This window comes from Siphateles boraxobius, unplaced genomic scaffold (assembly GCF_051911475.1).
Source record: "Siphateles boraxobius isolate OS27281-9 unplaced genomic scaffold, OSU_SipBor_1 66, whole genome shotgun sequence".
Taxonomy (NCBI): Eukaryota; Metazoa; Chordata; class Actinopteri; order Cypriniformes; family Leuciscidae; genus Siphateles; species Siphateles boraxobius.
The window spans coordinates 3,180,655-3,205,138 of record NW_027509193.1 but is presented as its reverse complement, the minus strand read 5'-3'; positions in this window follow the sequence as shown (position 1 = coordinate 3,205,138).

The following is a 24,484-nucleotide window of genomic DNA, read 5'->3' as shown; positions in this document are numbered from 1 at the left end:
TGTGATTTTTATTATAACAACTTCTTTATAATATTTTAATGATATAAGTAAAAATATAATAAATATATAGTGAACATATTTAGCAAAATACTAATTTATACTCATATTAAATATATTATAAAATACTAATTTTTCTAGCCAACTAACGTACTATGGTCATTAAATGTTTTTTTTTTTCCTGAGGTAAATGTAACGTTATGTGACATTGTTCTCCAGCTGTTTTATTGATATTTATTGGTCAGTTGAAAAACACTGATTTATTGATATTATGTATAAGGTATATACATTTCGGTAAGTTGTACTGTAGCTTTCAACATAGGCTACCTATTATTGTTCATTTGTGTTTATTTACAATTAACTAGTAGTAAAGAGATTAACGGCACCCCATAGCAGGCACTCTAGCTACGGTCACGTCACATTTAAAAGCTCCAAAACGGTATTTATTGTTTGAATTTCATAATAAAATTGACAGAATCTGAGAGCTGAGAATTTGTTTCATATCAAAAGTAACCTAATCTGTCTTGTCTGTCGGTGTCAATGTCCTCTTTGCTTCGCGATTTTTCTCTGCGTGAGAAAATGGATGTGTGTCGTGAGAGCTTGTGGAAAATGTCAATTGCTTGAGTATCACACTGAATGAGTGAGAGTTGGCAGCTCTGCAATAGACATGTCCCATAACATTAGCTGCATCAAACAGAAGATGTGCAAGATACAAGATAAGCGGGAATCTCGGGATCACTGCTGGGCAGAGCTGCACCTTCACTTGTTTCTGCAATGGCGAACTGACTGCTATGTGAGCGTATGCTGGCAAAGAGCTCGCGCGTTCTTTTTTCCAAAATAAAACCAAGTTTTTCATTGGTTTGGAAGCCAGTGTAATAAATACTTGGAGCAGGCATGGGGAAATGTAACGGAGTAAAAAGTAAACTTTGTCTTTAATATTGTAGTGGAGTAAGAGTAAAAGTAGATGCAAATAAAACATACTCAAGTAAAGTACAGATCCCCGAAAAAAATACTTAAGTAAAGTAACGAAGTATTTTTACTTCGTTACTTACCACCACTGGATTTAACTTAAAATTATCATGTAATCTCAATTTAAAGATTGCAGTAGTGAAAACTTGGCTAACTTTAACTAGCTAATCAATAAATTCTACCTTGCTAATTGGTAACACTCTGCCTTCATAGCATTAGCATAGCGCTTGCTGAATGGGTAGAGCAATATAAAACATATCTGTTCTCAAACCAAGCCCATGCTCCACTCGTCACCATGATGGTAACCTAACAAAATCCAACCTAACAGAAACTCTTCTAAACTAGCATAACAAAACATTAAACACTACTAAATATCCCACTTTCTATTAATATTGAACCAAAAACATTATATATAACACTTAATTTTAGCATTTACTCTCCATTTTGAGTATAATGGCAAACATGCTGGGAAATAGAAATCCCAGTCCAGTTTCAGTTAAATTTAAGTTTGTCTAAATTAAAAGAAACAAGTTCATAAAACTTAAAACAACTAAACAATTCAGATGACTTAATAACTCAAAAGAAAGTTCTAAATACTCATAAAAAGTAATTTTATTGAACTAATTTGTTTAATTTGAGTTGGTTCTACTCAAACCAATTAATTATTTTGAGCATTAGAGTTTACAGAAAAGTTTATGGTTACTTCTTCCACTACAGTAATGGCATGTGTGGCCCTGTGAAGAAAATAAACAAAGAACACAAAACCAGATATTTCAGTCTGGTCTCTGCATATTCTGAAATTGAAACTGATCATAAAAAAAATATTTATAACATCAAACATTTATCATGCATCACCTATTAGGATACGTGTTGGTGCTTCTTTCTGGTAAATGTTATTGATTTGGTATAGTGAGAAACCGTCATCCAGTGTGTTTACACTTAACCCTGTGCCCTCTGACCCCTGACCTCTGCGGCCTGAACAGCGACTCTCATAATTACATGGCTGGTATCTGAACAGTGAGTCACAGTGTTCGCAACTCTCCTCCTCTGCAACTCTTTCTAATGAACAGCTCCTCTCTGTTGCGTTATCTGCCTGAGCTCAACTGGTAAGCACCAGGGCCTACGATGAAATATTCATGCCCTGCATTTCTTTCAGGCAATCGGGTATCCACACTGACGCTTATAAATATACCGCAGGAGCTTGTCATCGGCAACACAGAAGCACAAAGCGAGAGGTTATAGTTGGGTCTGCATGGGATCTCCAATCTTTTCAGTGCCGGCTCGGTGTCACAGAGGGGTGAGGTGCGCTGAATACATACACATGCTGTATGATGCCGTTAATACATGCAGGCTTTTCAAATGCAAGCCAGAAACATTACAGGTTAGCTTCATTATTCTGAGGGTCCCATGCTGCAGAAATAGATACAGTGCATGTCATCTTGCAGAAAGAATTTCTGTGTACCGTTTTTTAACCATTAGCATTCCATTCCATTCCTAGCATTCCATTCCTACACAAGCTCCAGTGAGAACGTGTTTTTGCATTTCACTGCGCTGCTTTGCCAATTACATCAATGCATTTGGCAGATGCTTTTATTCAAAACTATTTACATTGCATTCAAGACTGCATTCAAGAAGTTGTGTGGCGTTGCTAGCGCCATGCCTTACAGTTTCAGCCACAGCAATGTTACCTTTCCTGTATTTTTCTATGACAGGGTTTCCCAAATGGGAGTTTTTGAGGGAACATCAGAGAGTTTGTGAACTGATGGAAAACCAAATAATTATTTATAATGAATCTAAAATTAAAATAAATAAATGTGGCTGCATGATAGTATCGATATAGCTTAGTGTGCCCACTGAAGTGCCTTGGAACACACAGCTTTGAATGATGTGTTGACGCAATTTCCACTTGACTGCACCATGGAAGCGTATCCATGCGCTGATACGTTGGATTCAATAGTAGAGGTGTGAGTAAATTCTAGCCATTTCATTCTTAACCAACTTACAGTTGGAAAATGGAATAAAACTTGAGCGTTTGAGCAACTGAGCACACATCTCCAACCCATTTTGCTCCGTGTTACAGTCGCTTTGGCCAGGTGGTATTTATAGCATTGGGGGCGGGACGCTTTAGATTCTTGAGAGCATTTGATTAGACAGAAAATGTGATGAAAAGCTGAAGTCTGCGGTGATGAATAACTGTTCTATATTAATGGCCTGCTTACATTGAAGTGCACAGACGTATGCGTCACTCGCACATTTTTCACTGAAGCACACACATGCATATGTCACTCGGAGATCGCGCTGCGCACACACAGAAACATTCAGGAGCACAGAAACTTGTCAACACCGACCCGCGACTTTAATTGGTAAAATAGCTTCGCTACCGAATCACTGCATCATATTTCTCAGCAACGAGGGGCTAACATTGTTGCTTTTAAGTAATTAAACTCACAGCTTCATAGCTAGTAGAGAGACGCTGCACAGAATCAGGTAATTCACACATGCATCTCTCATCTCTCTCTCTCTCGATAATGAATTCAAATAAATGCTATAATTCATTCATTCAAAAAAATAATATTACACACTACTTTTATCTCTGTGTCTGATTCAAAGCAGGCAGAATGCTACATCTAACGAACCTTAACTGATGAAGATAACCACAGTTTTTACCCATCAGGTCAAATATTGCACTGCAAACATCAATAACAGCTTTAAGTTGTAACTGCTGGAAAATTACAATGGTTTAAGCGGGATGATTCATTGAACGATTTGAATGCACCTCCACTTCACACTGGGCAGTTCTTTGCCTTATAATTATAATTTTTGACCAGAAGGTGGCGTTGTCTCAAAACTTTTTAAGTACCTTCCGTGCATGGTGCCAGTGGCACATACCACTTGTCACAGTCTTCGTCTGCACCACTCTGTCTTCGTCTGCACTACACTTCCCAGAATCCCTTGTGTTTTCACACCTGCACTCGCTCCCTCATTTACCCTCCTGCTCATCGTCATCATCATCCGTGTCACCTGTGCTCACCTCATTATTGTTGATTTGTCTGTAATTACTTTCCTTCTGTTCAGTTACTCATTGTCGGTTCTTGTGGATGTGTTACGTTGTGTTAACTTTTATGTTGCATCGTGTGTTGCAACCCTCAGCCCGTTTGCTTGCCTGTACCAATTTGTTATATGTGGAATTAGTAAAATTACAAATTGGAACTTTGGAAAAAATACAATATTTATCTATTTACTTGCATGTCATGTGATCATTTTCAGACATTAGAGAACTATGTACATGTCAATAAATTATTGAAACCTTGAAATCTCAGGGAGTACTCACAGTTAATATGCGCATTGCGCAAGACACATCGTTCTAAAAATGCAGTGCTCAAGTTAATATATATATATTATTTTAAATACACAACTCTTGTAAACTCCCGGATATACCTGTATAAGGATTTTTTTTGCTCTGGTTACACTTCCCTTAATAGAGTGAAAATGATGCAGAAAAAAATGTTTAAAATCTTGACGTGTCCTAACTCTGGCATGTTTTCACCTTATGACAGGAAGGTGATCAATTATTTGTGGAAAACATTTTTGTTCTTAAATCATATTTAATTAGCACTGCACTTTGCATTGAAGTGTGTTTATCTGTGGAGCTGCTTAGTAATATTTTTTTTTTAATTTAGTAGGAAGTCGAGATTGTGAATTTCAGTGGGACTCAGTAATCAGCTGCTGAATTATTGGAGAGCCTCTCAGTTATGCATTTTTTTTCCCTCTAAGCCATTAAAACTAGTGCTTTAGATGAGACTGGCGGAGAACAGAGATTGTTCAACTTTAAAAAGGTAAGTGCTCTTCCAACCGTGTATTTCCTGTGACAAACTTTCATCTAAACAACAGGCCATCAATTTAACAAGCTGAACAATCCACTTAGACCTGCAATCAAGCTAAGAAAAAAAATCCATTAGAGAAGAAAATAATGTGGTCAGTTAGAGTTGTAATTACATGGGTGGTGAGGATATATAAGAGGGGTTAATGAGGAAAAAATTGGAGGGGAGGGGAATATAATGAGCGGGTGCATATGTAAATGAGGACTGGCACATTTTGTATGAAGGACAGGAAGAAGAGCACGAGGTGGGCAGTCTGGATCTCTCCCACCACCAACTAGCCAGTCATTGGGATTTGGAGAATTGCTGGTAAAAATGAGTTTTTGTAAATGCCAAATTTCTCAGGAATCTGGTTTCAAATGTGCTTCAAAGGAATAGTTAACCCGAAAATTTCAGAATTTACACAGCTTTCTTTCTGCTGTGGAACACAAAAGAAGATATTAGCTTAATATACATTAAGCTTGATGAATACAGTGAAGTTACATAGCTCTATTCCATATGTTACAGTTTTTTTTTTCGATTGCTAAACGACAGTGAGCACAACTGGAGCTACATGTGCAAAACTCTAACTACAGCCTGCACAGCAGCAGTTCATGTGGACCAAACTCTAGTTTGTTTTTCATTGCGTGAACACAGTTTTCAAAACTCTACACACTTATCCCATGACTTTAACCACAACCTGCACAACACTGTGGATTTACAGCACTTTGTTCAAATGCTAACACACTGCTGTCAAAACTGTGAACCAAACAGAATAGATTTCAGCCTTGTGCCTTTCAAACACTGCTGAGTTCAATTTCAGCTGAAAGGCTAAGGAGGTCTTGTTTGTTATTTGTTCGAATTACAGTATGTACTTTTAGTTTCTACCTTTTTTTTCTCATTACTGTAATTTCGTACATGACTACTGACTATTGAAGCAAACTGCTAATTTTCATTTACCTTAAATAATTGTTATGTTCTAAAAATTTAAATAAATCATGTAAAAGAATGTGACTGTTTTCTTTGAAGAAAATATTACTTTGTATGAAGTCACTGAAATTGTTCAAACTGTAAAGATAAAAAGTTTGTATTTTCTGTATTGGTGTTTGATGCTAGTGTTTTTACTCTCAGTGTGTTCTGAGTGACAGTGTGTGTTATCTCAGTGAGGGTTGTGTAGTGTTTGGCTGCATTGAGCCTGTTTTGAGCCATGTGTTAAGAGTTGTGTTGCTTGGAATGAGTTTTGCAGGTGATGTGAACTGTTTAGCTCAGGTGACTGTTGGTAGTGCAGACTGTAGTTAGAGTTTTGCACATGTAGCTCCACTTGTGCTCACTGTCGTTTAGCAATCGAAAAAAACTGTAATGTACAGGGCTGTCACTAAAATGCTAAACTTTTACTTTAAAAATGTGATTTCATTATTATCAATAAACGTTTAAAAATGTGTACACTATAACAATAATATACAGTAGTCAACATTTGAAGTGGATCAAAAAAGTTCATCAAAGTTGTCCTAAGACAAGAACGGGTATTGTTCAAAATTCATGTATAACTTTGATGAAATGTTGTGATCCACTTCAAATGTTGACTACTGAAGTATGGGCAGGTTGCATATTTAGCCTAACATAATAACTACAAAACAGATAAGAAAATATGAGTAAAACTATAATAACTATATAGTCGTAACAGGATTGAAGGGTCAAATTGTTAGTTCAATCAAAAATGTAAATCCTGTCATCATTTACTCACCCTCATTTGATTCCAAACTTGTATGACTTTCTTTATAGAAGAATGTTGGTAACAAATGTTGGCAAAAACATTGAAATACTCAAAATGCCTTCTTTTATCTTCCACAAAAGAAAGAAAGTCATATAGGTTTGGAACCACATGAGGGTGGGCTGTACACCTGTATCACAGAGCAGAACCTGATTTCACCAAGTGCATCTTTGTTAAGCCTGAAACAACATTCCAATCAACCAATCACATTTTAGGGACAAGTTTATGTCAATCACAGTTTATGTTTTATTAATCACAGTCAAGTTTAGGCTTTACAATCAGGATTTGGAGCTTCTACATCAGTGTTATACACCTTAGGGAGAACTTATGGGTAGGTTTAGGAGTAGGGATAGAGTTAGGACTAAATGTTCAGACAGGAATGGTGTTTCTGGATCAGCAAAGTATGTTGACCCAGGAACGCATCAAACTCTGCAAAATCAGGACATGCTATCACAGACATGCAAAGGGTTGAACAGAAACCATATCACAGCTAATTCGGTGTTCTACACCACTGATCATCACTCCAACGGATCACCTGATGCTTCCTCATAACACTGGGAAGTATTTGCTCCCAGTACACTAGGGACGCTGATCTGAGCTCCAGTGAGCTGCGTAAAGTCTACTGCACAAATCTAAACTAATCTCTAAAGCAATCGAGTCAAGTGCCAGTTTAGGCGAAATTACTTGAAAACAGCAAATTCTATCAGATGACATCTGGTCCTACGAGCGCAAATTAATCACTCTGAAACGTGTGAATGTGTGCTCCTGCACACTGATCTGGTGTACAGAAATTTTCTTTGGCAAAGGGCAGCTAGATATGGATGTGCTGTTCTCCCCAAACGGCCCATGTCCTGATATACCTCTGCTGGTCAAGCTGTGATCTAATCTCCTGAAATTACAGGGATAGCCGGATCCTGTCTAGCCCACCTGAGGTCCTGTACTCATTCTGAAGGACCACAAGACTAGGCTGGAGAAGACCCAGGACTACACTGCCACCTACAGTCAGGATTTTAATGTCTTTTAATGTGTGTTACTCACCCTCAGTTTTGGATACCATTGACTTCCATTGTATATAGAAAACCATACAAAACTTCTCATACAGGTTTGGAACAACATGAGAGTAAGTCAATGACGGCAGATCCCATTAAGCTTGATGAATACAGTGAAGTTACAGAGTTCTATTCCATATGTTAATTTACAGGGCTGTCATTAAAATGCAAAACTTTTACTTTATCTCAACTTAGAAACTAAATGCATCGTGCATGGCCTCATGATCACAGACAAGAGAATGTGATTACATAAGTAAATTATAATGGAACCATTATGAATCATAGGCAGGGTCATCATACAGTATTGTAAAGTACGACTGCATAGTGAGACAGATGGCAATTAATTCAGTGGGACGACCAAAATCTAAATTTGTGAAGAACCAAATGACAGTTGTTGTAATAATTATTACATAATTCTTACATTATTTTTACAGCGTTTGTGGTTTTAGGTGAATGACAAATCAGGTTTTTTTTAGACAACTCAAAGAAGCATATAAGACTGATAGTACCTTTCATGTATTGTGTACATCTGTAAAAGGTCTGCAAAGTTACAAAGATCAAAGTACAGATATATAAAGTTATTTAAATAAAGTTATTATTGCCTGAAACAAGTGAACTGTAATTCAGTCTAATTTCCAGAAGATCCTACGTAGGTTTGTAACACATTTTCATAATGCCAGGCTATGGTCTTCATTGGCGCATATAACATCTACTTTGACCCTCAAATGCTGTAGTTGTAGCTGACTCTGGAAGAGTTTGGTTTGTGTTATCAACATGTTGAGAAGACGCCGTTTTCTGCTCTACATCCACTTTGATGCATTTCCAAAGGATGATAAGTGGCATCATTTCCGGTCTTTCCCCTACCATTGTTTCATTTCCATTGTCTTTCCGCCCCCACAAAACGACCCCCCTGAAAGAATGACAAAAATATATTCCAAAAAAAACGGACGCACGAGCTCAATGTAGTAACTTTTAGCGGCTTCACTGTATAAGAGATTACTGTATAGGCCTAACGCGGAATTTCACAAAATGTGTCAATTCTTTGATGAATAAATAAAAAGCTGTTCAGTACACTTGAAATCAAATCGCGATCAGTGTTGTGCAAGTTACTTCCAAACTGTAATACATTATATATTACTTGTTACTGTTATTTAAAAGTAATTCATTACCTTACAATATTACTGTCTCAGAATTGTAATGCGTTACATTACTCCTGTATTACTTTTGAGTTACTTTCACCAAAATAACTATACAGAAGTAGAACTTAACATTCTAAAATGACTAGGGCTGTAACGATATGCGATATGAAACTGAAATCGCGACACTCAGATCCACGAACAAACAAATTATTTAAAATTTGGGAATTCCAGCTTTATGGACATGACATTTGCAGTCAAAACTTGAAATATAAATTCTCAGAAAATGCATTAATAACCAAAATATTGAAATGTCTGTTTATCCATAGGCTCCTCCCTGAAAGGAGTCCAGACATTAGAAAAATATCAGTCTACACATGCGTTTTATATTTAATATTATGGAAATAGACAGTCATGCGTGACAAAAAAAACTTTAACTTTTAGGAAACTAAAACTTTTTTTTTTTGTAATTCTGTGAATTAAACTGCACAAATCGGATGAAGAAGGGTTGGCTCTCCACAGAACATAAAATATTTATTTTATTTTATTTTTCATGTTCTCATTTATGAGGAAAAAACAATGTTACAGACGTGACAGTTCTCCGTTACGGACGCGACCGCTCTGAAGCGGCACTAAACGACTGCTTTAAAACTTTCACAGAGACCTTACACACACAAAGCCTTTCTTTAAAGTGAATTTCATTTTGTATTAATTGTATCTTAATTTTAATCAATGTTTCATCAACCAATTGCCTGGATTTAAGCGCGTGAACTGGAGCGCGTCTCATAAATGAACCGAAACTCAGCGTATAAGGTAGCCTATTCACGGACCTGAAAAAATATATCTATATTGATATGTCTACTTGTAAACAGAACAATTCAAAACGAAAGAAAACAGACTGCTCTCTGCTTATGAAATGAAATGTGCATTTCTCTCTGGTGCATTCACTAGCCTACTGCGAAGATCGCAAGTCAGCATCGTCAACTTCATCTTGACCTTATTAATAAAGAATTAAAATGTCTCCTTGCTATATTTGACATATTCATAATCATTGCTTTTGCCGGTTCTTTGTGACAGCTTTTAGGTGCTTTATCGGCAGCGCCGCCGCCCTTACATGAACGCGTCACCACGGCATCAAAACATGATTGCGTGATGAAAACATGAAAAATACCACATAAACATAGCCTAACTGTTTAGAAAGAAAACACAGAACGAATAGCCTAATGCGCATACGTCCATCTCGCGAATGTATAGTCTTCTTCATGCCATCTTCACCATTATCTGCTTTTCCACTGGCCAGCGCGAGCAGAGAGGCCGAAATCATGTAAAAAATAAATCGCTATAAAAAATATATCAGACGCTGCCATTTAGTCTTTATTTACAGACTTGGACACCACACGCGGCTATTGACTGACCACGAACAGTTAATTTAGCCTACTTGCATTTTTCATTCGTTAATGTCTCCAGGTCTTCCTGTTTTTTTTGTTTTGTTTTTTGTTTGTTTTACAATTAAAACTAAAAGTCTGTTGTAACGCAAGCCTTACTGAACATGTACCAAGTAAAATATTACTGAAAACTGATTAGTAATGCCTTACACTACTGCGTTACAGCAAAAAGTAATATGTTACTGTAATGCATTACTTTTGTAACGAGTTACTCCCAACACTGATCGCGATATAGATTAGTGTGTGTGAATATTAAACCACAAAAAAACTATTTAAATACGAATCCTGCATGTTTTGTGAGAATGAATGGTGCAGACAACGCGCAGTTTACCAGACACACACAAGAACGTGTGACGCTCGTGCTGTTTTTTGCCTATATGAGTACAGGAATGCATGAACTTCATCTCCAGTCTCTAAATCTTCTCACAGTCACTTTGTGAGCATTTAACGGCTTCATGTGAGAAAAACTATTGTCATGTCATAAACACAGAAACTCAAAAAAGGTCTTCACGGCGACCCGTCAAAATAAAAGTTTGGTTTAACTTGACAGAAATATATTACTGTTGTACAGTAGAATTTTGATACGTCTCAATGTAACAATACTACTAACACTAATACAAATAAATTATCATCAAAAATTCATTTTTTTAAGGAACAATAATAAAATAAATATTCCATGTTTAAATTTTAACAGTAAAGCTCATTGTGCAGCACAATGTTTGACGAAAAAGTTTATTTAATTTCATATGATTAAAATAAATTAAATTAATGTTTTATGTCTTCATTTGATTACCAAAAAAAAATACAACAACGAATTTGTGTGAAAAAAATTTAATAGAATTTTTTTTTTTTAAATGTTGTATAATTTTAATAATTGTAGAAGTTTCATGATTTCAATTAATTAAACATGCTTTTTGATTACTAAAAAATTTACACCATGTATCCATAACACACCCACTCTGCGACACTAGTAGTTTTGGGGTGTCTACCACCCCCCCTGAAAAAAAATTCTAGGGAAAAAACTATTCACGATTTCTATCGCAGTTCATTTCACTGGAGCTGAAATTCAGATATGGTAATGGATGATTCTTTTCCGACACGCATTGATGTTAATAACTGTGGAAACCCATCCTGTCATTACACGTAATCAGAGTTTGACATTAACACCCGCCAAATGTAGGTGGATATCAGGAGTGGCGTATAATGCAGTCACTCCTACTAGCCACTTTGGCAGGTTGACATTTTTAAAAGTAGTCTTTTAAAAAGGCATCTGAAATAATAAGCAATGTGATGTAGCGTTGACAGAAATATAGATTTTTTGATACATATCGATACTGAAATATCTGAAACGCTTCCAATACAAATTTTACGCAGAATACACGATACCAGCTGCACTTTCTTGCTCCCTCATCTATCCGACAGCGAGTTACACACATACCCATCTCTCCTCAGTCACTTGCTTCATTTGCTCCAGATGAATATTGTTGCTATTAAAGGGCTTGAATTTCGGCATGGGATTGCGTGTATTGCGCATAATTTTACTCATTCCCACAGATCTTGTACTCACACCCAAAGTGTGGCACATAAAGCCACCTCTCAGTACTAAATTGAGTTATTTTGCTCTCCTTATTGTGCTTAAACAGTCAAAAACACAAAATAATGTCAAAATGCCATTCTTGGTGAGTAAACACAGTCAGTTGTTTTAAGTGAACGTAAACACTTGAGAAAGAAAATGCATGTGTAACAGTATAATGGATCTGTGCATCGGCTCTTAAAGTAACAGCAGCATAATATAACTGCTGCCAAATTATGAGATAATATTAAAAATATCGGTAACACTTTACAATACGGGTGCACTAATATGCATTAATTCATGTTTAACTAATGCACAGATAATCATGAGTTAATGTATGATTCATGAAGAACTAAACCATTAATTAATTATTACTGCATCAGCAACTAATAAAGAGGCTATATGATTAATAAATTAAGTAATACATGAATTGATATTAATTCAATGTGTCATTGTGTATTAATTCCTTAATTACATATTTTATTAACTAATAGTGTAAATTAATGTGTTAATTACCACAATTAGTCAAAGCTATGCACTTCAACTACCAGTTGTCTGCTTTAATTAATCATTAGCTAATGATTTGCAAAGGTATCATTATGTTATGACTTTACTTGTTGAGGCACATCATTATTAACTAGTCATTTAGTAATTGTAGTAATTTACACATGAATTTGCACTAACAATGAAGTAATTAATCATGTATTTATGTGTACCTGTATTATCTGGAAGTTGAAATACAAGGCGTTGGCTCATTCTGGTAATTAACATATTAATTAACACTATTAGTTAAAAAAATGAGTTATTAGGGAATTTATTCAAAATTACATATTTAATTAATAACAATTCATGTATGAACTAATACATTATCCATACAGACTCTTAATTAGTTCCTAATGTGGTAATCATTAATGAATAGCTTAGACAATCATTAGTTACACATTAATTCAGTATTATCTGTGCATTAGTTAAGCATGAATTAATGCTTATTAGTGCAACCGTATTGTAAAGTGTTACCAAAATATCTATATGGCAGCTTTTCCCCATGGTATCAATGTCAAATTGTGGGCAGTGAAAATGCTGAGTGGCAAGTGAGCAAAAAAGGTAATGTCAAGCCCTGCATGTAATACTAATGCTATGTCCTCTCTCAGCAACAAACCACAAGCCAATGTACAGTGAATCAGATGTACCTGTACAACATGCATAACTTCTGATTGCTGACCAAAACTCTCACAAAACCTAATTTTGAGTTGAAAGCAGAGGTGCATGTTTTAGATTTCTGTAAAGGCAAAAGGGTTGATACAGTTAAAGAAACTGCATGAGTATGGAGACATTTGTGCCACTGAGTTAGACACTGCAGGGGATTGTCCATAAAATAAGCAGTTTTACTTACCAGGATAATTTAAAGAGTGTTTTAAAAGTGATTGATTCGATAGGGTCAGATCAGGAGGAAAAGCAGTGATGGTAACCACTATAAGTGGCCATGTGCTGGCAGCGGGAACTTCTCTGATCAATGGCTGAGTGGTATTGCCCACGGGCTGTACATGAGGTCAGCTACTGAAAGGATGATAAATGCAGACAAAGTAAAGAAGCGGACGAGGGCGAGGGGGAACTTTCAATGTGTTCTCCGTCACAGCACCTTAACAAGGACAAAACCTGTCACACCCTGAGGCAGGATGGAGGATTCTCTTCAATCTCTGTCTTTCTCAAGGTGGAAGTTATGGTAGTTCTGCTGGACTGTAAATGATAGACTGGTTTGAAGTTTGGGGGTGTTGAGACATTACCCTAGTCTGGGAGGATTACATCTACACGACATCACACAGTAAAGCCAAAACTCATTTAGAAGACCATGTCAGGGGTGTGTGACTATAGGCATTTTTCAGTCTAATCTTTCTTTTTATTACAAAAATCCAATATCATTTTTTTTATTAATAAAAAAGAGATACTGGGAAAAGAATACGGCTAAGAAACAAGAACACGCACTATTGACAAACATTCAACAACTGACCAAGAACTAGGTAAACACAAGGGCTATATATTCACACAATGTGTAGCTAACAAGACAAATCTGGGAACAATCAGACTAATTAAAACTACAAGGGACTACAAACATGGGAACAGGAAAATGGGAAGTAACACTAAAGTCCTCACAAAACACTGAACATTTGACAAATAATGGGTTATGAATAGCAAGATTTTTTTATGCAGTTTTATGGATAATAGTTGTGCCCTTGTCTAAAGTTTTAACATGTCTAATTGAACAAGGTTTTTCTTTTTCTTTCTTTCTTTCTTTCTTTAATAAAAACAAACACTTTCAAAAGTTTGTGGTCGGTGAGATTTTGACGTTTTTGAAACAAGTCTCTTATGCTCACCAGAGCTGCAATTTTGATTTAAAAAAAATAATATTGTGAAATATTATTACAATTTAAAATAACTGTTTTCTATTAAAACATCATGCAAAATGAATCATTACTCTAGTCTTCAGTGTCACATGATCCTTCAGAAATCATTCCAATATGCAGATTTGATTATCAATAAACATTTATGATTATTATATTGAAAACAGTTATGCTGCTAAATAGTTTTGTAGAAACTGTGACACATTTTCATTGTTTGATGGATAGAAAATTCAGATGAACAGCATTTATTTTAAATAAAAATCTATAGAAAACGTCTTCACTGTCATTTTTGATCAATTCAAAAATGTCCTTGCTGAATAAAAGTATTAAATTATTTTAAAAAACTAAAGAAAGAAAGAAAAACACTTCTGTAATAGGGATCAGTGGAATATAAGATCTGTATTATAATATACCATTATAATACAAATCATGCAAACAGCTTTATCTGAGAAAGATAAATAGCAAAGACATGCAATACATCATAAAAATAGAGTTTAATAGAGCGCTTCAAATGATTTAGCGCATTGGTTTTATAAGACGATTGAGCCGAGACTTTAACACAAAGGATTCAGGGCTATACGCTGCCCTGCTGACATCGTGTTTACAAGCGCACCCTGCGCCCACATGTGCGTGCGTGTACAAGTGACACAACCCTTGCTCGAACTCACCACACAAAACACAAACAAATAAAATTCTTCACGCCTAAGCAAGTCCAAGTGTCATGTAGCATTTAGCCACTTAAATGCTTTGAGGAGCAATGTTTCCATGTCATTTCCTGTTTCCTTGAGCTTGACTACCCTGCACCACATCTCTGTTCCTCTTGGAGTACACACACACACACACACACACACACACACACACACACACACACACACACACACACACACACACACACACACACACACACACACACACACACACACACACACTTCAACCATATCAGACGCTTTATTAATAGCTGGATTTTCATACACACAAAAAAGTATATAATTAATAACAATAACCTTAATACTCAATAACCTTAATACTCACTGTGTAGCACAGACCCCTTGAAAATAGTCTACACATACTGTAGCAGACTAAAAAGTACTTTTTAATGAAATATACTAAAATTCAGAGTAAAAATGATTTTGCAAAGTTTAAAAAAAATATATTATAATTCAAAATCTGGCATTTAATTAAATGTGCTACTTGCAGTTCCTTTGTAATTATTTCTTAATTATTACAACATTTTTTCTAGTGTACTTTAAAATAATATTCTGCAAACTGAATGTAATGACACTTAAATGCATGTTAATTGCAATTCAATAACTGTAATAACTGTGATAAAGTAAAATGTATTATAGTTTAAATTTATATTAAATCAATTAGTTGAACTAAAGAGTGCTTTTTGACCCACTTAAGTAGGACTTAAAGAGTTTGTTCACCCAAAAATGAAACAACACCCTCCTGTTGTTCCAAACCCGTAAGATTTTCATCCATCTTCGGAACATTAAGATCTTTATGAGGAAATCTGAGTGATTTCTGTCTAACTTCTCCATTGACAGCTACACAACTACCATTTTGACGCTTCAAAACGATCATAAATAGATCGTAAAATTAATCCATTTGAATTGAGCGGTTTAGTCCAGAATTTTCTGAAGAGACTCAATTACTTTATATGATGAACAGATTGAATTTAGTCTTTTATGCACATATAAACATTCATAAACTCACACACCAGCTGTGGTAAACGGAAGCTCAAACATGTTCATTTGATGTGCGAGAAGCAATAATGTTCAACCTCGTGTGAAACACAGCACGTTTGAGCTTCAGCAAGAACTAATGAGTTCATTCTTGTGTGTAACGCAGCAAGTCTGAGCTTCCTGAAGAGGTTTGTTCTTGTTAAAGCAGGTTAGAGTGAGCTTCTGTTCATGTTCGCTTGTCAATATTTATATATTAATAAAAGCCTAAATTAAATCTGTTCACCATATAAAGTAATTGAGTCTCTTTAGAAAAATTGGACTAAACTGCTCAATGCATATGGATTCATTTTGCGATATCTTTATGAACTTTTTGAAGGTTCAAAGTGGTAGTTGCATAGCTGATATGGAGGGACAGAAATCTCTCAGATTTCATCAAAAGATTTGTGTTCTGAAGATGAACGAAAGTCTTACGGTTCGGAACGACATGAGGGTGAGTAATTAGCGAGAAATTAACAATTTGGGTGAACAAACCCTTTAAGCGGTCTTTTATTTCATTAGCATTATTAGCATTGCAAACAATTAGCATTGCATTACTTCATACATGAATGAGAAGATAATGTACACTGTACAAACTAAAGCTGCCTCAAATATCCTGTCGGATACTCAAAGAACTTCAAAATGTAATTTAAGTGCCTCAAAGCTCTTTCTCTTAGGGTTACTGGTGGAGCATTGACAATCTTTGCGGTTCTTGCTGGAACTTATGGGATCCTTAAGGACTTTGTATTCAGTTCAGAGGTTCTGGAGTCACCTTTTCATTACCATGAGACCTCGAGGTGCTTTGGGGGAAATTAGAGGAACTTGAATGCTATTGTAAGGGTGGATTACCTGCAGGGGTTCAGTCTGCAAGACTGCCGAATGACTAAAGAAGCGTTGTCAGAAAGATGGTAGAAAACTGTACATTTCTTGTCTATTCTACTCATACCAACGACGGAAATGAGCACAGTTACATTAGCTTAATATGTGGGAGAGCGTTGCTATATAGAGTGACAATATTGTATTGCAATAGGTATCACTTCAAAGTCAATACCAAATCAAAACTAATTAGCACATTATTTGTAATTGAAAAGGTTTAATGACAAAATATGGTTATGGTTACACTTAAAATAGTTACAAAATAGATGTATGAGATGATAATACTTATATCAATAATTGTACCCAGCATATATGTAAAATGTTACCTGAGATCACACAGGAGTCACTTTCAAGCAGCTTTCTGTTGGTCAAATCCAGCGAATTCCAGTGACCAACTTGTGCTGCGTTCTAGTCCAAAATTGTCATGCCCTTCACTTGCTAACTTCCCTCCGTCTTGTTCACTCGGATGTACGTCATTGCTTACGTTGCATGAGTGCCCACTACTGGCGGAAACTGCAATGGGCTGAATTGGAACGTCATAAGGCCTTGATCACTTGGAATCAGCTATGGAGTTGATTTATTATTTTAATTTTTCCCCCCTTTAAAGGGTAACTAAACCCCTGGTCAGAGCCTGTCTCCACCCACTGGCAATATTTGAAAAATGCTGAAAAAGTGGGCATAGGCCAGCGGAGATAGAGGGGTCGAACAGAGGGGCTGAGCAGGGGACGTGCACCTGAGACCCGCAGAGACGGATTAATTGACAGCTTCTGTCAGACTCTAAAATGGAGAGCGACTGGAGTGACTAAAGTAGCTTTTGCAACAGAGCGGTCATTTGAAGTCAAGGACTTTTCTCCCCCACCTTCACCTGAAGTGGGGGATGTTGAATTGTCTGTGGACACAGGTCCAGAGCCATATCAATTTGAGCCGCTTACTCAAACTGTTAGTCTTATATTCAGTTATTTTGAGGTAATTCTTTTCAGGATATTATTACTAAAACGTTCAGTATATTTTGCTGCTATGTGAAAAAAATATCCAGCAAAACGCACGTTTGTCGACACCAGAGGGTTAACTTTAGCCTAATAGGAAGGAACATAAATTGTGATTAAAAATATATGCTAACTCACAATCATGACGCCGCTGCGGTGGTGGAGTCCATGTAGGGAGAGCAGCGTTTGGCACTGCGTCGCTTTTTTTGGAGAAGCCCATTTCCACTAAATACAGATAAAGCTAATGCTAAAAATCTATGCTATCCTACCTGATGTAATAATATGCTACTAACTAACTATGCTTCTAACAATACAAACAACACTAACAACTATGCTAATTAACTAGGCTACACGGAATCCACGGAATTCCAACTCTTGACTCGCTTCTGTAGTTTTGTCAGAACCAGATGCTTTTATACCAGGGGCTGCCAAGGGGGTGGTGAACTCGCACCAAGGGCGTGACAGAGGTCCGTCACAGATTACCCTACGTCAGAGAGTATTCTAGTATATACTCTCTGACGTAGGGTATTGTTCCCCGAAAATGTATTAAAGACATCGTTAAAATAGTCCAAGTGACTACAGTGGCTCAATCCTAAGTTTATCAAATGACGAGAACACTTTTTGTGCGCAAAAAACCCAAAAATAACAACTTTATTTCAACTAGTAATTTCCTTCTCTGTGGGCCTCTGTCAGTTCACTAGTGTAATAGATTCAGCTTCTGTTGTACGTCACACGCATCACACACATGACCAGCGTCGGCCAATAGTGAGCCTACGTGTGACGTAGCTCTATGCTATCACACTACGTTAACTGACTAGAGGCCCACAGAGAAGGAAATGAATAGTTGAGATTAAGTCGTTATTTTTGTTTGTTTTTGTGCACAAAAAGTATTCTCGTCGCTTGATAAACTTAAGATTGAGCCACTGTAGTCACTTGGACTATTTTAACAATGTCTTTAATAACTTTTCGGGGCTAGCAAGTGTCAATCCCTTAAGAAGCCTATGGAGGAGTGATCCAGCTCTCAGATTTCATCAAAAATATCTTAAATGTTCCGAAGATGAACGAAGGTCTTACGGGGTTGAAACAACATGAGGTGAGTAACGTGAGTAATTACTGACAGAATTTTCATTTTTGGGTGAACTATCCCTTTAACATGTACTTGCAAAGTTACTTGCAGTTTGAAGAATGTCTAAACTGGGCCTTCAAAATAAAGTGTTACAATTCTGACTTCTCGTAATTGCGAAATTTTATCTCACAATTCTGACTTTATACATACATACATACATATTACATATATCTAGATAGATAGATATATACAGTAACAGTCTTTTCTATAGGAGAGACAAACATATATTCAAGAACTCAGAGACAGAAAAACAGACACCCAAAAAAAGAAACAGGAGGGACGACTCATGCCACAAACTCATTTAAAAACAAATTAACCGAGTGGGGGGAAAGATTGTCGATAAAATCACCTGGAGCTAACCGTATAACACAAGGCAGGCTTTCTGGCTCACTAGCTACACATGTCTGTTGATTCAGTGACTGAAGTTGAGCCGAATTACATAAATTGACTGAGTGCTCACTATTCACCATCAACACAACGTAGACACAGAGAGACCTTATTTTATTCCCACCCATGATTATCCAATTAAATCTGTGGGCAAAGAGACACTTTACGTGGCTTTTCAGTCTGGAAGTTCATGTTTAGTCTGTCCAAAGTAACGCTGAGGTCACCTGTCAAGTGCATTAAGGGCTAACGCAGGGTGATGGACGCAAGCACCTTTATGTCCTTAGGGACACACAGACACAAACACTCATTCACAGAGAAAGGAAGCCCAAAGTGATTTTTTTTATCTTTAGAGGAAGTGCTCTGCACTGACAGACTGTGCCCTTACTTACAGGTCAAGAGCTCCCTAACAGGATAAAGCCTCTTTCAAGATTTAAAAATATCCAGTAGCTGAAGAGAACGTAAATGGAGAGGGTAAATATCAGTGCAGTCAAGGGCATATACTGTATACCCATCATATCATTTTTATTTTATTTTTTGCACTTGTTCACCTAAAAAAAATGAGTATTGGTCCATATCCAAGTCCCAAAGCTTAAATAAGGGTGTGCTGGAATTCTTTTAAATTACTGTATTTTTTTAAAGGGTAAGTAAGTGCTGTATATTTTGCTACGCATAGCACTCTCCTGTAGACATGAACAAGACAGACAATTCTGACTCAGTGGAAAACTGTTTTCATTCCTGATGATAATAATCAAAAAAATGTATTGAGCAGCAAATTAACGTATTAAAAAAGAAAAAGAATTTGACAGTACAGAAATGGTGTAAACATCAAAAGCTATGCTTCCATCCATAGTTGTGAATTTAAAGGTAGTGTAGGCAATTTCAGAGAGGCTAGCAATGACAAGCTAGCTTTGAAAGCATAAGATCCCATCCTTCCTTCAGAGCGTCTCCAAAGCCACACTTCATCCAACACACGTGAACAGCCATAGCAAATACTGCAAAGCGTCATGAGAGACGGCATTAAACTACCTCATGTCTGAAAGCACAAAACATTACAAAAATAATGAACATAAAAACCTTAGAGCTCTGACTTGTACCAACTGACTGTTGCAGATTAATTTTGCCATTGAGAGTCTGGACACAGAAACGCATAATTTCAAGGAAGTGAACTGCTCCAGGTAGAACGTCACGGGATGCCATGTCTTAATTACGTTTCATGGCGTGAAACCAGCATAAGTTTGTTGTTTTGGTTCAGAAGGAACTGTAAAATTTGGCTGCCGTTTGTTTGTGGCTATCTGTGACTGTCTGTCTACAACTCTGGATAGCCTTACGGAACCCGCTGATGATATGTGCGTGGTTATAGGCAGTGTTGGGCAGTAACGTGTTACTAGTAACGCATTACTTTAACGCAGTTACTTTTGACAGTAACTCATACTATAACGCATTACTTTTTAAATAAATTAACTCCGTTGCCGTTACCATATGGTGCGTTGTCCATTACTTTTTTAAATTAATTAATTTTGGCTGAAGTGTAGCCTACAGCCTAACCCGTTTGCAGCAGCGACGCATTGTAGGATTGGTGTTAGGGTTGCTTGCCACCCATCCCTTAAAATAAGGAATTGTCCCGTATTTACAAGTAAAATGATGCGTCCCGTATCAAATCAATAAGGGAAGCAATTTGTCCCGTATTTTACATAAGGCCCACACATAGCCTAGTTGAATAAAAACATAAGGATTTACTATACTAATAGCAAATAGCCTATAAAGAAATACATTTCACAATAATGTTACATTACGATTAGAATCAAATGAATTTTGTCCATTTTCTAAGTTTAAAAAAAATACACTGCGCAAACCAAAGTAATACTACCCACCGGATGAAGAAGGGTTGGCTCTCAGTCTCCACAGAACAAAATATTTATTTTATTTTATTTTATTTTATTTTTAGTGTTCGCATTTATGAGTAAGAAACAATGTTACGGACGTGGCTGTTCCTCGTACGTGAGCGCTCTGAAAGCAACACTAAAATATGCTTTAAAACTTTCACAGAGACATCAAACAGAAAGCACAAAACCTTTCTTTAAAGTAAATTTCGTTTTGTATTACTTGTATCTTAATTTTAATCAATGTTTCATCAACCAATTGCCTGAATTTAATAAATAAGAAGTAAATATAGAAGACGATAGATAATCATGAAACGGAGGCCCCAGCGCGTGAACTGGAGCTCGTCTCATAAATGAACCGAAACTCGGCGTATAAGGTAACCTACTTGCCTCACAGACATGTCTACTTTTAAACAGAACAATTCAAAACGAAAGAAAAAAGACTACAGACTGCTCTCTGCTAATGTAATCCGTATGAAATGTGCATTTCTCTCTGGCGCGTCTACTGCGAAGATCGCGAGTCAGCATAGCGAGTCACCTCAGAAATATAATTAAATAAAATAGTGTTTAAAAATGACTTTATGTTTAAGTCAGTTTTTTGTTTGTGTAGACCATAACACATAAAAGAACATTAATGGGAACATTAAAGAATGTTTTTTTTTTAAAGTAACTAAAAAGTTACTTTTAACAGTAATGCATTACTTTTTGGTGTAAGTAATCAACAAAGTAATTGAGTTACTTTTTGAATGAAGTAACTAGTAACTGTAACTAGTTACTATATCTTAGTAACTAGCACAACACTGGTTATAAGTACACTATAATTACCGAAAGGTATACTGTAAATCTGTTTTACTTGTGCAGTACTTTGCAGGCTGTGATCTAAAGCATTACCCACAGTTTCCATCCCATGTGTGCAATGGAACAGAATTTGAACTTTTGGGGAAATTGGCGCAAAATCTCTGTGATAAAAATGGAAGTTGCTGCAATCGGAGAAGCCACTGTGGCTCTTTATTCCAATCATAAAATATAGCTGCAAGCAGCCATTACCGGGGCCAAGCGCAAGAAGCGGCAACAGATGCCATAATGGGTGGGAGTGGCAGACCAACTGCAGCAAGGAGCAAATAAAGACATTTTAAGAGAATTTTGGAAAAATGGCTGAAAAATCATATATACAGTAACATTTAAGATGATTTAATTGTTTATCACTTTCGACAAATAGGTGGCGCAGTTATGAAATCAATTTGATGTGGTCAGAGTGAGGTGACAATGACACATACAAAGTTTGGTGTCAAAATGTGAAGGCATTGCAGAGATAAAGACTTAATAGTCATTTTGGCGGCATGCCTCAACTTTGCTGCTGCAGTATACAAAAACGGTTTCGTCTATCGTCATGAAATCCATAAATTTTAGTCGGCATGGTCTGGAGATGATATGATTCGATTTTGGTGAAAATCGGACGAATGGTCTATGAGAATTTCGAAAAAGAAGGTTTTGAAAGTAAATAAAGATGGCGGACAGGAAGTTTATCCAAATTCGTAAATCTTGGTATCTATGTTCTTGGCATGACCCAAGAAATCTAGTAAGACCAGTGTCATTACAATAGGCATATTTTCTCAAAAGCATTTTTGGAAATTTAATTTTAACTTTTGACCAACAGGTGGCGCTGTCTCGAAATCTTTAGAGTACCTTCAGGGGATGGTGCTGGTGGAAAATTCTGAGTTTCACAATGTTACAGCAATGCATTTGTTAAGTTTAACATTTTACATCACAAAACTGTATTGAAGTCAATGGGAATTTCATGTTTTGTTCTATTATAGCGCCACCAAGAGGCAAAATCTCAGTCCTCGGAATGAGCCCATACAGGTGTGTTCCAAATTTGGTGAAAATATCTCAATTCGCTTCGGAGTTATAGACATTTATATGAAAAAACACGTCAAAAATGACTGACACATGACTTTGATCGAATTTTACTACCCCTTACTATCAATATTTTGACATTTGGGCATTAGTGTGTAGTTAACGCCCTATGGTTTCAAATTTCTGACGGTGGTTTCATCTTGATCGGCCTAGCGGTTTCAAAGATATCAGCAAATGTTTTTTTAAGCGATAAATCACAACGCAACACAAACCGTGAGACGAAACCTAGCATGTTTGGAATCCGTGGACTCGGCAAGTATTCAGGAACCTAACGAGATGACTCCCGTGAAAATAAGTCAACCACACCCAGAATTATAAGCATTTGAAAAATACATTTTACCACTAGGTGGCGTGGTTTCAAAATTTCTCAGGCATCGTACTGATGACCCATACCGAGTTTCGTAACAATTCGTTTATGTGTTCAGAAAATACAGCATTTTAGCACATAATTCAAAATGGCCGACAGCCAAAGTGGCCGATCTGGGAAAATTGGATATCCTAAAAATTGGATACGCCCTGAATCTAACGAGACCACTTTTATGATTTTTGGAAAAAACGTTCAGAAGTTATAAGCAAAAATAGCCAATTTCTGTATCTCCGGACCAGTAGGTGGTGCTGCGCCGAAACGCAGCATGTAGCTTCAGGTCAGTACCATGTACCAAGTCTTAATACGATAAAGCGTTGCGGAGATACAGCTTTACGTCCGTTTTCGCAAGAGCTACGTAATATTTGTTTGTGCGTTTATCGAAAACGGTTTGACGACTTGACGAATTGTAACTTTGCCTCAGGCATTTCAAAAAGAGCAAACCAACATTTGAGATGCTGTGCAAAGAAATTTGTCCCCTGGTTAGTGCAGTTATCCAATCACATCCTCTGTTTTGTTAAAGTCATATGAGTTATTTGTTGCGCATTGAGGGATTGATTCGATGAATGTGTTTCCATAGTAGTTTATCTGCCTCAATTGAGTGCACAAGTTGTTATTCATATGTTTAGAAGTGCGCAATTATGCTCATCTTGGCGTTTCCATTCAGCGGGTTTTATTTCCCAGTATCCCAAAAATTGCATAAAAATACATGGGTGGAAATATAGCTAACAGCAGATGAGAATCATTTATCCATACATTTGTAGGAGCACATGTCCTGAAAATAACAGCCTAAATTATGCCTATGGTGGGTCTGAAATATTACGGCCATAATGGCACAACACAACTGTAATCTCTAACATAAACTAAAAAGGTGATGTATCCTGGCCCTAGTAAACAGCTCCTGCTCTTAATGAAGATCCACACTAACTATTAGAGCTGACAAATATGAAGAGCTTGTGAGATGGGCAGGGAAGCGTATGATTAAAGTGAGGAAGGGAAAAACAAAGATGTGAAACTAGAGAGATGGAGAG